The 14172-nt window shown below is 38.7% G+C and overlaps 1 protein-coding gene across 3 annotated transcripts in view; it reads left to right on the forward strand.

The window, feature by feature from the left end:
- The window catches only part of LOC114669338 (gastrula zinc finger protein XlCGF8.2DB-like), a 50233-nt gene that overhangs the window by 2547 nt on the left and 33514 nt on the right, over positions 1 to 14172 (forward strand). Inside the window, exon 1 of one of the 3 annotated variants that reach the window (XM_051921888.1) lies at positions 8772 to 9014. The exons of the other annotated variants lie outside the window; for them this stretch is intronic. The gene's annotated coding sequence lies outside the window, so the exon portion shown is untranslated. Of the gene's footprint in view, positions 1 to 8771; positions 9015 to 14172 lie in introns of those variants that run through there. 3 annotated transcript variants of the gene reach the window in all.

A 14172-nucleotide genomic window follows, 5' to 3' on the forward strand; every position in this document is an offset into this window, starting at 1 on the left:
TGAATGTGAGTGTACCCTATGATGGTCTATAGCTCTTTCCTGACCTGTACAGGTACTCTGGTTTTTGCCCCAATTCCCAATTTGTTTTGTACTGGACTATGGTGGTGAGATGGAAGCTAAGTCCAATTTGGTGACTGCTACATGTAACTGTATCATGCAGAGCCCAACCAGGCTGTGTGGGTCACCCCTTTGTGCCACTCTTATGTTAACACCACTTTCAGGACTAGAATCCCTCTTCTGGGCAAGATCCACTTTCATTAAATTTAAGGGTCAATAATGAGATGTTTTTTTTCTGGCCCCTCTACTGATGATTACCCATAGCAAACTGGTCCATCAGGATCTCGCATCTCCAGACAATGGAGCTCTAAGGAAGACAGAGGCACATGAGACCTCCACCATGCCAACATCACTGAACTAGGAGGTGCTAGAGCAAGATATGGCTTGTATCTATAGAAAAAATACTTCAGGTCATGTGCAAAATCTGCTTAATGTACACATTCTGGTAAGTTAAGCATATCAGTACACCATGTCATTACAGAACATGGCATTGGGGAAAAAAAAATAATGCATATTCTTTGTGCTATAGTCAGACATACAGTATATTTACTTTAAGTAAAACTAAAACAAATGGTACAATGAAGCCAGTAACTCTGGTCTTAAGTTAGCTTCTTGAAAAGAACAAATGGTAGTTTTTTCTTAACAAAAAGAAGCATATCTGCCTTTTCACCAGCAAGACTGCTTCTCTTTTCATTTACTGTATTTGAAAAAGCTTAAAGGTGTTTAGTGTCTACACTGGTACAAGGTGCCATCGCTGCCTTGGCCAAGGTTGGGAAACAGGCAGCACTGCTTTTCCAATACTGCAGGGTGCAGTTATTACTGGAGACAGGGGGCTCGCTGAGAGAGTTATTCAGCTTAAAAAGTTTATATAAAAAAACAAAACAACAACAAATTTACAAACATTTACCTATATTATAATAAAGTAAATTATTAATAGTTTGACCAGATATGTGGTAAAGAAAAACAAGACAACCGCCTGTACCAACCACCGCCATTAATTCAAACTTGTGATGTATAGTGCTTTGGGTCATGTAAAGGGCATTCTGTATAAAGTGTGATGTGGATGTACTTTTAAGAGATTCAGCACAAGCTGTTCCACAGTGAAACACAGGTGTGCCTTGAAATATTGAGAGACTGCTGTATATAGTGTGTTTATTTTAGGGTGATTTTGTTTTAAAGTAATGCTTAGATTAAAACTGGAGTAGATCTTGTCTTAAAATCTTCTACAGTTTAGACTTAGGAGCAAGGTTATTATAGTTAACGAAAACTAAAATCAAAACTGAAACTATTGTTAAAAAAACATTTTCGTAAACTGAAATAAAATAATTAACAAAACTGAAATGAAAAACTAAAACTAAATGAAACTATAAAAGTAGCTGGAAAGACTAACTGAAATAAAATAATAATTTACCAAAATATTTTTAGTTTTCGTTTTTGCTGTTAGTCTTTAACCCTCGTAAACTTTCTCTAAAACAGAAAGTCGTCCACCACGAGCTGCCCGCATATATTCATCCAGTGAACGGGGGCTGGTGACGGAGGGTGGCTGTTCACACAGCATTTGTGGTGACAGAGCAAGCTGAGTGCGGGTGCGTCAAGCGTGAGAAATAGAAAGCGATTTGCGCGTTGCCTTTCTTTGTGCTCGTTGTATATCAAGATGTAATTCATACGGCTGAAATCAGAATTTAGTGGTCAACAAAACGTTTACCATATGGACAAAAAAATCACGAGTGAGTAACGTTTCAGTTTATTTCTCAGGTGTCTGCTTTTTATTGACAGCAGTTCACCTGCCACTTCGCACAGGAGAAATCGTTTTTACTTTCTCATATACGAAGTATAGAGAAAGTATAGTAATCATGAAAAAATTCAACCTCGATATTTTGATGAATCTTGACGTTATAGACTAACCAGTGTCCAACAATACTGTTTTTTGGAATTGTGTGTGTACGTGCGCGCATGTATGTGTGTGTCTGTTTGTGTGTAAACACGATAATTAAAAAACGCAACTAGATAGATGGATGAAATTCGGCATGTGGTTGTTACACCACAGTTATAGATCTGTATTAACTTTTGGGCCAATCCATCAACCGGAAGTGGTACTTTACCTGAACACATACTTAATTTTTTTTTTTTACTTATACAGCTGCAGAGTTCAATTTATTTAACTTTACTTTTATAATAATTGTCCATCTATCCATTATCCAACCCACTATATCCTAACTACAGGGTCACGGGGGGTCTGCTGGAGCTAATCCCAACCAATACAGGGCGCAAGGCAGGAAACAAACTCCTGGCAGGGTGCCAGCCCACCGCAGTATAATAATTGTTCAATATATTATTAATTTGATTTGTTGTTGATGGTTCCTTAATGTACATAATATAAAAATATAATCATTGTCTTGCGGTTTACTCCTCAAATATCCATCCCCATATCTGAGTATACAAGAAAGTCAAAGGGAGAGCACTCCTGGTTTTTCAAAATAAAATGGCACTGATTGAGAGACTGACTAGGTCATCATATACAGGTAAGATCAGCATATTGTTGCTGACCAATCACTTTTGCTTTAAAAACATCGTTTAACAACGAAGCGATACAAACAAAAGTAGAGAGTCTGACAAGTGATGAAAAACCAAACATGCTAATGGGTTTTTGTATTTATTCCATATTTATTCATTTATCTTTTTTAGTTCATATTCACAACTCAAAATACCTGATACTGTGAAAGTAATCCATTAGCAGAATTATATTTTAAAATATTTGTCTCCCTTTTTTCAATGTTTTTCTCTCTCAAAGTAGATAGTTGAAATATCATATTTTTTTTGTTCTTAACATCAGCCTTATCATACATATTGCATACCAGGGATTTTTCCTGCCTTGCATTGAACCCTGCTGCGGTAGGCTCCAGATTTCCATCAATCCTACTCTGGATAAACAGGTTTAGATAATGTATATATTGTTCTTAACTTCAGACGCGGTCTCTGTTGTTTTATGCCTGTCCATACTCCTATTACCCGCTCTTGCTCTGCTCATTATGGGTTTACTGTCCTTTATGGTGGTCTATTCAAGACTCACTGCCCCTAACCTTGACACTACATGCTTGTTGTTCTTTGTTTCCGTCAATACAGCTAGGTGGGGTCTGCACACTCATCCAAGTCTAAGAGCCCTGTTCGTCCAAAGCCCCTGTGATTTTCATGAGAAAATATTTTAAAAATTATAAAATTGTGTAAAATTGTTCATATTCATTGTCTAGTTTTGATTATTTTTGTTTTTATCAGACAAAAACAAAACCAGATAGTAAACCAGGCAGTGTAGTAAGCTTCCACTAACATTAAACTCATATCCAAATCTGTTAAGTGTACAGTTCTGACTGATTGTGACACAAAACTAACTCCGTAGGCACTCCATGCCATAATTACTAAAACTAAAACTGAAACTAATATATATAAAAATAAAATAGAAATGTCTTTGTGAAATAAAAACTAAACTAAAACTAAAAATACACGATGAAGGAAAACTAAAACTAAACTGAATTTCCAAGTAAGGTCAGAAAAAATATAGAAATAAAAACTAATAGAAAAAGGCAAAACTATAATAACCTTGCTTAGGAGACAAATCTTTCACAAGGTACAAAACTTGAAGCTGTATTTTACCAAGCAGACGAACCTGTTCCTCCTTTTTGTTAAGTACCCACTAAATTAAATTCCTTCAATATTTTTCCGCAGATACTAGAATGTCTAAAATGGAAAACCCACAAACTGCGCCACTGCAATAACAGTTTTGTTGTTCATCTGGCAAACAAATTAAAAAAAAAAAAAAAAAAAAAAAACACCTGACAACAAGGTGAGGTGATGCCATTAACATGTTCCTCTTCTTCTCAGCTAATGTTTGCGGAGCAGTTTGGCCCACACTCTTAAGTTACGCTTGGTCCCAACAAGCCGCCGTGCTAGCTGCGAGTTTTTGGCAAATGCACGATAATACTGATTGGATATTAGGAAGCAGCAGTGTATGGCTTGGGTTTTTTTCTTTTTTTTTAATTTATTCCTAAGTTTATTATTATTAATTCGGGATGTCTGGTCTTCCCAATTAGTATGACTATTGTTAAAAAGTTTGTGATTCTGTTATTTTAACTCGGCGGCAGTTGAATGTGATTTTACAGCCACATACAAATTTTCTTCAAGAATTTCTTCATACATCTCCAGGAATGATGCAGCAACATCTGAGTGCAAATCTTTTTCTCTTGTGGTTCGCTGTTGCTCTCTGCATCTCCTTCACCAGCTGACATCTCGACCAGTTTTTTCTGAAGTGCTTCTTGCGCTTGTTTTTTTGGTCTCTCAGTCACAAAATCAATCTTTGTACAGTAATCCCTCACCTATCGCGGGGGTTACGTTCCAGAGCCCCCCGCGATAGGTGAAAATCCGCAAAGTAGCGACCTATATTTATTTTATTATTTATACATATTTTAAGGCTTTATAAACCCTTCCCACACTCTTATAAACCTTTCTCACTCTCTTGTTAACCTTTCCCACACTCTTATAAACACTTCCTATGCTTTTAAATCTTTCTACACTCTTAAACACCTCAGACCAACACTGCACACTGCACACAGCGATCAGACGTCAATGTGTCTGCACTCGCTTTGTGAAGGGGGCAGCTGAACTCACGCTGAGCAGAAATGGACTTTGTGCTGCTTCTGCCAAAATGCCTGCTTGTCGCTCTGCGCGTTCGGAAGGAGGTGTGTGGGTGTGTGAGAGCTGAACGCACCTTCGCTCAAACCCCCCCTCCCCGGAAGCGCAGTAAGCTCCTGCCACTTTGCATTGTCAAGGGGGTGGGGAGCTGAATGAACGCTAAGGAGAAGTGGACTTTGTGCTGGCTTTGTGCTGCTTTTCGCTCTGCGTGTCAATAATTTAAAAGCCTGTACATCACCAATTTTCCTGCCTCACTGTCTTGTCTTGCGTGAAGTTAAAATGTTTTATAATAGTGAGATGTTACTCATATCCTTAGCCCGACATCCACATATCATATGTGTTAACAAAGTGTGTTTTATAAGTTTACATGTGTTTAAAGCATGTGGGATGGGTATTTTAAGGCTTAAACTATAAAAATGTTTATTTATATGGTCTTTCTATATCGCGGATTTTCTCCTGTTGCTGATGGGTCTGGAACATAACTTCAGCGATAGGCGGGCAATCACTTGTATTTAAAAACCCGCGAAGTCGTGAATCCGCGAAAAGTGAACCGTGAAGTAGCGAGGGATTACTGTACTGTGGATCAAGGACAGTAGATAGATAGGATAGTGGCTCATTGAAGTGTTATGTGACGGCCTCCAAAAGTATGATGTTCACCGTCCGAACTCCGGAATCTGTCTTGCCACCCTTGCTAAGCAGACTTTTAAGCACTTCAACAGACAAAATCACGTCCACAATTGTAGATGAATGCGCACTCATGTCTTTAGTAAGTTGCTTGAATTGTTTGAGTAGAGTAATCCGGTTTTCCACAAGTGCACACTGATGCACCGTGGGAGAGGCAGGACGCTCGTATTCAGCACCATACGCAGCAGGAGTGAGCTTCTGATCAACCAGCATATAATAAGTGCTGTTCCGACGAGTCTGCACGTCCTGCTGAAGCATTCTTGTTGGGGTACCAAAGTCTTTTTGCATTTCTCTCAGCGTGAAATAGCGAGCTGCAGGTTCTTAAAATGAGTAACTATTTGCCTTCCAATGGTAACACAGTCGGAGATGCTTCTCTGGTTCAATAAGCCTTCATTTACAGCAAGCAGCAAAGTGTGAACCATGCAACTTGAACTTCTATTGCCACTTTCTTCTATAGCTTTTGCCATATTGCGAGCATTGTCACGAAGCACAACATGCAGGTTACTTTTTGAAATGTTCCACTTCATTAACATGGAATTGAAAGCATCTGCAGTGAAAGTTGCAGAATGAGAACCGTAGAAATCATTATTATGCAAGACCACTCTTTTTGCCTCCAAATATTCGTCAATCCAGTGTGCCATTAGACTTCACATGCTCATGGGGCTGAGCTCCACATATCTGTAGTGAAGCTAATTCTGGTGACATTGTTTCTTAAAAGCCTGAGGATATGAATAGCAATCACATTATATAATGCAGGCAGTTAGACATCTGCAAAGTATTGCCGGCTTTGAAGTTCTAAATGATGTAGTAGCTGATGAAATCCCTCATCCTCAGCTCAGGAATTGAGTGCGAGCATTTCCATTATTTTAGTAGTTATGCCTTTAGCTCTGGTGTAGTCTTGAAGAAATGTTGTCATGTTTTGAAGGGTTTGCTGTATGATGCTACCGCTAGTGAGCCCGGTACCATCTGATTTAACTTTTGTTTTGGTAGTATTGGTTACTAAAAATTCAGTGTATAATTCGTTAGTTTGGTTGTTCAGATGGCTAATGTGTTATTGAAAGATTTAATTCTGCAGCCTCCTCACAATATCTCATCTTTGCATAAAGAGCAGGTAGCAACTCTGTTGTCTACCTTTTTTACAGAAAAATATGACCACACGGCTGCTTCTGTCAGCAAAAATAGGAAACCCCGTGAGGTGTGGTTTTTTTGTGAGCTCAAGGGGCTGTGCTTGCATGCGTATTTTTTTGCAGCTTAATGTCTGCTTTACCGAACAATGAAGGCAACATTTAATTATTTAGTGACATGACAATGTTGACAAGCCTGAATTATATCGGTCGGCTGTATTGGGTAAAATGTACACCTCTGCCTGATTTCGATTTTTTAATGAACATCAGCCGATGACAATACAGTTCCCGATATATTGTGCATCTCTACTATTTATGATGGTGTATGTTTATGTGGAACGTTTACTTCCATAATATAAAGTTGATAAATGTGAAACTTGTTGCTTCCAGTTGTTGAAAACCACAGTACAATTTTGTTTCAGAAATTTTAATGTGAAGCCTGTAAACGTTCATTTAGACTTTTAACATTTAGCTGCTGTCCCCTGTCATCAAGCTCCCTTTGTTCAGTTTATTTTGTAAAACCTCTGCTGACGCCTAATGCCTCTGTCATACACGATGTATGAGCCAAGTTCTGTATTAATGTTTTTATGCTCAGTTAATTTGAAAATGTTACATTTATTCTGTAGCTCAAGATTAGTTTATATATTAAGAATAGGTCTAGATAATTATTCAGTTCTAATGGGGTATTGTTACTTTAAGAAGGTGTGCTGGGTAGCGGGAATTAGGAAGTTATTGTAAGTTTTTATGTGGATTGATAAGGCCGTGGAAACACTCGGGTTTTCTTACCGTGTCTGTCTTGAGTTTCATTTTGACTGTGGAAATATGTAACATGGAAAATAAATGTTTGTTTTTATACAATAACAGTGGATTAATGTGAAACGTCAAGGACTGGACACACGTAAGTTCCTGTCATAGCCATACATTTTTTCGCACCTACAGTTCTATTTCCTTTATTTGCTGTGTTGACTCTGTAGTACTGAGCAGTTCAGTTCTTATTCCTGTTTTATAATTTGTGTAAAGAGCCTTTTGATGGTGTCTGCTGTAGGAAATGTTAATTGAGCTTGTTGCTACCAATGTCATGTCTTCTAAAAAAAATTGTGATTTATTTGCCATATCAAGCAAGATGAACATGTGGCCTTTTAAGATACCATCTCAGCTTGTGCACTAGCTATTCTTCAGCAAGGTCAGGGATAATGTCACCCTCATCCAACTCCAGTGCAGACAAGTCTTCCACCTTTCCAATTGAGCACAGTTGCCCCTCGGAGTAAAGTGGATGCTTCAACCTCTGTTACAGCCAATCCCTGTAAGCTATGGACAGCCAAAGTTATGGTCCTGTTGAGAGCTGTAAGCTTGATGAGATGATCTGTGTCTTATAAGGGTTTTTAAAGGAAGGAATAGAGGCCTTGAGATTGCTTTCTTGAGTTTGCATAAAAGTCCATTCTTTTAACTGACCACTGGTGCAAAGTGCTGTCCATCATTGTTACTCCTCCTTGATTTATTGTCCTTTGTTTGAAATTGAGTGTCCATCTTGTGCCTGTGAGAAACGTCCCTGCATGTTAACATGGTCTGGTATGGATTGTCTTACCAGGTAAGGCATGAAGGCTGTGTTCAGGTGAGGGGCCCGGCCATGGAAACTGAGAGTTTTTAGCTGGCAATACAAGTGTCTGGCAGCAGCATTTTAAAACAGGACTTGTGTTCTAGCGTTGTTAAAAATGGTAATGTCAGTCTGTCCTGCACTGCTGTTGACAAAGCCATCCGAAATAAAGACGGGTTGATTGTCACTCTGTACACTGGCCTGTCCCACACTGTTCATTGTCTTTGTCTGTAAATTCGTTTTCATAACTCTTAACAATTGGTAGCCAAAATTCATTTTTCAAGTTGAAAACCTGCTCTTCAGTATTTACACCTGAAAACTAGTCCTGACTGGTGCTGTTGGTTTTCTTTTTGATCCGATACCAGATGATACTGAGGGCAGCCAGAGTGTCATCTTGTAGGAATGGTTAATAAAATCTTAATGTGTGTGTGGACGTCAAAAAGTCACATTTTAAACATTGTGCATTAGTAGACTATTATATATGGTGCCAAAGATCAGACTTGTTTACTTTTTTTTATTAACAGAAATTAGTAAACTTGTTCAGTTCCTCCAAATGATCTGTGAAAGAACAAAAAGCATTAGTGTTAGATGTTATTTTTTGCTGTAAAACTTGCAAAACTCTAACAGTACACGGTGTGAAGTGTAAAATGTATAATAACAAAGCAAATACCAAGCGAGTGTCACTTTCAGATTCATCAGAATCTGTTTTGGTTTCCCTGTCTGTTTCAGTTGCACTGCATGAAGACAGATTCAGTTTGTCATCACTGCTGATGAGGGGCTCACCAACATCACTGCTCATATCCTTGTCAAGAGCAGGCAACACTTAGGCTGTGAAAAACTAGGGAAGCCATTATTACTGGGTACTCCTACAGGTGAGAGAAGATGCTCCCATACCATTGAATGGGTAACACTTGGGATTGCCGCTTTTAGCACAACCCAAGTGAAATAAAGCTAATTTTGAGGGATTTTTTATTTTTATTATTTTTTAAAAACAAAATGGACATGATAAATTGCGAAATTAATCAGATCACTAGGACAACATTTTTTCACTTAAGAAACATAACAAAAGTTAGACCTCTTATATCATTGAAAGATGCTGAGAAATTAGTTCACTCTTTTGTTTTCAGTCGGCTAGATTACTGTAACGCACTCCTCTCAGGTCTACCCAACAAAAGACATAAATCGTTTGCAACTAGTGCAGAATGCAGCTGCTAGAATCCTAACTAGGAAAAGAAAATCTGAGCACATCTCTCCAGTTTTGATGTCACTACACTGGTTACCTGTGTCATTCAGAATTTACTTTTAAAATACTGCTTATGGTTTACAAAGCCTTAAATAATCTCGCTCCATCTTATATCGGAATGTCTGACACCCTATATTCCAAATCGTAACCTCAGATCCTCAAATGAGTGTCTGCTTAGAATTCCAAGAGCTAAACTTAAAAGGAGTGGCGGGGCGGCCTTCTGCTGTTACGCACCTAAAATCTGGAATAGCCTTCCAATAGGAATTTCCCAGGCTAATACAGTGGAGCACTTTAAAAAAAAAAAAAAACTGCTGAAAACACATTACAGTAATCCCTCCTCCATCGCAGGGGTTGCGTTCCAGAACCCCCCGCGAAAGGTGAAAATCCGCGAAGTAGAAACCATATGTTCATATGGTTCTTTTTATATATTTTAAGCCCTTATAAACTCTCCCACACTATTATAAACATTTCCCGCACAATTATACAGCGTAAACCCTTTGTATCCTCTTAGATATTAGGTAAGATTTGTTGAAATTATGTATGTAAACACAGTTTATATACAGTAAAACCTAAATATTATTTTAAAGATCTCGAGCGTCTCTGATATCACATATGTTACAGCCATTATGACAGACAGGCCACCAGCAATAAATACGTATAGGTTGGATGTGAAGCGTCGGTGCACAGCCATTTTAAGATCTCTCCAGAGATGTTCAATCGGATTCAAGTCTGGGCTCTGGCTGGACCACTCAAGGACATTCACAGAGTTGTCCTGAAGCCACTCCTTTGATATCTTGACTGTGTGCTTAGGGTCGTTGTCCTGCTGAAAGATGAACCATCGCCCCAGTCTGAGATCAAGAGCGCTGTGGAGCAGGTTTTCATCCAGGATGACTCTGTATATTGCTGCAGTCATCTTTCCCTTTATCCTGACTAGCCTCCCAGTTCCTGCCGCTGAAAACCATCCCCACATTATGATGCTGCCACCACCATGCTTCCCTGTAGGGATGGTGCCAGGTTTCCTCCAAACGTGACGCCTGGCCTTTCACACTAAAGAGTTCAATATTTGTCTCATCAGACCAGAGAATTTTCTTTCTCATGGTCTGAGAGTCTTTCAGGTGCCTTTTGGCAAACTCCAGACAGGCTGCCATGTGCCTTCTACTAAGGAGTTCCAAATCATGTCCAACCAACTGAATTTACCACAGGTGGACTCCAATTAAGCTGCAGAAACATCTCGAGGATGATCAGGGGAAACAGGATGCACCTGAGCTCAATTTTGTGCTTCATGGCAAAGGCTTTGAATATTTATGTACATGTGCTTTCTCAATTTTTTTATTTTTAATAAATTTACAAAAATCTAAAGTAAACATTTTTCACGTTGTCACTATGGGGTGTTGTGTGTAGAATTCTGAGGAAAAAAATGAATTTAATCCATTTTGGAATAAGGCTGCACCATAACAAAATGTGGAAAAAGTGATGTGAATACTTTCCAGATGCACTGTATATATGTGTGTGTGAATATATATATATATATATATATATATATATATATATAAATATATATAAATAAATATATAAATAAAATTTGCAGCTGGAAATCCACAAAGGGAGAAAAAAAATGAATCACGTATCATAAAGTAGTTTTTATTCCCGAGCTTTCAACCCCTGCCAGGGGTCTTCATCAGAGGATAATGCTTAGACTTACAAGAATCACAGGCAATATATAGCAAAACATTACGTGGGGGGGGGGGGTATTGGGTGTACAGTTTATTTATTATGAACATGCTCTTCTTAAGTTTGCATATGCTGGATTCATGTCCAAGTGTCTGTTGATGGCATTCTCATTTGATAGCCAAGATTCGGCCAGCTCTCTGGCACTTTTAGTACTGGCCTTAAATTTTACTTGTACATTGTCCCAGTTAAATGTATGTCCTGTTGATTTATCCTGTTGATTTAGTATGCGTGTAAATCAGTGGTCGTGAGTCCTTTCTTCTGACGGCGTTGCGATGTTCCTGTATACGTGTTGCGATTCTTTTTGAAGTTTGTCCTATGTATACCGCTGAGCAAGAACTGCATGGAATGCTATAAACTGCGTTTTGTGTTTCTGCTATCGATTTCTTGTTTTTAGCATTAAACAGGAATGTGCGCAAATTGTTTGTGGGTTTGTGTGCTATTCTGACACCTGACTTGGCCAGGATGCGTGCTGTACCTTCAGACACCTTGTGGTGATAAGGGAGTGAGTGCCAGGTGGGGTGGGGGTTCTGATTCAATTCGATTGTTTGCTGAGTTTTTTGGCGTCTTCTGTGTAAGCTCTGATTAATGAATGTTTTTGAGTATCCGTTTGAAGTGAAAAGGTGGAAGACATAGCGTCTCTCATTCCTTTTTGTTTCCTTCGTATTACAATGGGTGTGGACTCTTCTGAATAGAGTTTGAACACAGCTCCGTTTTTGAGATATCGGGTGGTTGCTGGTGAAGTATAATATCTTGTCTGCGTAGCATTCTTTACGGTAAACACTTGTGGTCAGGTTGGCGTCATTATTTCTTTTGATGTAGATGTCCAGGAAGCTGATGTGTTGATTGATTTTTTTCCATTGTGAATTGGATTGCAGGGAATATTGTGTTGATGTGGTTGTAGAATTCATTCAGCTGGTTATTTTTTAGTATGACGAATGTGTCGTCTGCGTATCCAAATTTTGGGTGTGGACTGGGATAGAGCCATGTTTTCAAATCGCTGCATTACCAGTTCCGATAGAAGTCCTGATAACGGCGATCCCATTGGCATGCCTTCTTTCTGAGTGTAGTATTTGCCGTTGAAATGAAAGTGAGTTTTCTGGCAAAATGATATTAGCTGCATTATGTCTTTAATGGATAGTTTAGTTCTTGTTTCTATGGTGGGGTCGCTTTCCAGTCTCATTAATAGTGTTTATGTGGCCAGATGAATCGGAATCATAGTGTATAGCGACACAAAAAAAAAAATAACTACTTTATGATACGTGATTCATTTTTTTCTCCCCTTGTGGATCTCCATCTGCAAATATGCAAACCGTATCACAAACCTTCTCTTCTATATATATATATATATATATATATATATATATATATATATATATATATATATATATATTATATATCTATACTAATAAAAGGCAAAGCCCTCACTGACTGACTGACTGACTCATCACTAATTCTCCAACTTCCCGTGTAGGTAGAAGGCTGAAATTTGGCAGGCTCATTCCTTACAGCTTACTTACAAAAGTTAGGCAGGTTTCATTTCGAAACTCTACGCGTAATGGTCATAACTTGAACCTGTTTGACTGACTCACTCATCACTTATTCTCCAACTTCCCGTGTAGGTAGAAGGCTGAAATTTGGCAATCTCATTCCTTACAGCTTACTTACAAAAGTTAGGCAGGTTTCATTTCGAAATTCTACGCGTAATGGTCATAACTGGAACCTGTTTTTTGTCCATATACTCTAATGGAGGAGGCGGAGTCACGTATTGCGTCATCACGTATTACGCCTCCTACGTAATCACGTGAACTGAAAACGAGGAAGAGATTTACTGCACAAGTCAAACGCGGGAACGAAGGTAAATTACGTTAATTGTTGAGTGTCTTTTAATACTGTGTAATTGTTGAGTGTCTTAATACTGTGTAAGCATACGTATTAACACATGTGCAATTAAACGTGTGCAATTACGGGGTGATTTCTCAGGCTTAAAAGCTCGCCTTTTATTAAAAAGGTAAATGCAAACTCTTTTCATTCTGAAGGGTACAAACCACGTTAGATTTCAGCCGTTAAACGCGCAAAAATGTCAGTACACCAGATAAATAAGCGCAACATATTATCAGTTGTATTGTATACTTACAATACATATAGACATGTGTTAATCGTTAACTAATATTATGGGATGGTGTTTTTTCGACTCGCGCCTTGATTTAAACGATTGCATGTCTTGGTGGTTTTGTGTAGCTTATTGTCAATATCTTTACACCTCTTTTTAAGACTTAATTTAAAAAGGTTTTCTTTTCTTCTTAATTAAAATTTAAAAGCAATACTTAACCGCTGCGAAGCCCCTCTAGTGCTGACGTCCGAGGTTTGATTACCGTAAGCGAGTGCAGTGAGTGTGTACGCCTGATGAGCCAAGAATAAGGGGGAAAGACATGTCGCGTACTCTTTGCATTATTTGACAGTAAACTATTTTAATCCATTCTATGATCTGCTTCTCACAACTGAAGGCACCGTGGCTGATGTTACCTGACTTGCTGGCCAACCATACGCATTACCTGGTAGGTAACCACCCACTCACTTCACTCCCTTACGGGAATCGAACCTCGGACGTCAGCGCTAGAGGCGAAGCCCCTAAAATTGCGCCACAGCGTGTGGTTCGTTTATTTGACAGCATGTAGATCGGGGTAATTACATTCACGGCATTCGTAGTCTGATTCACAATCTGATTGTATGGGTGGTTACCTACCAGGTAACGCTTATGGTTAGCCAGCAAGTCAGCTCGAAGTGATCACTCGAGTGAAGGCAGCTTCACAAAAAAACAGATCCTTAACAAAATGTTATTGGTATATTTTCCCTCAATTTTAAAAGGTTTTCTTTTCTTCTTAATAAAAATTTAAAAGCAGTACTTCGCCGGTGCGAAGCGCGGGGATTTGAGCGACTAACGCATACAGACATATTCATGAGTTCAGGTACTTCAGAAAGATAGCACCATGTAAACCTAAACTTTAAATTAAGTTCATAGACCTACAAAAGGTTGCCATTGATTTGAGGCAAGATTG

The sequence above is a fragment of the Erpetoichthys calabaricus genome (genome assembly GCF_900747795.2).
Source record: "Erpetoichthys calabaricus chromosome 1 unlocalized genomic scaffold, fErpCal1.3 SUPER_1_unloc_3, whole genome shotgun sequence".
Taxonomy (NCBI): domain Eukaryota; kingdom Metazoa; phylum Chordata; class Cladistia; order Polypteriformes; family Polypteridae; genus Erpetoichthys; species Erpetoichthys calabaricus.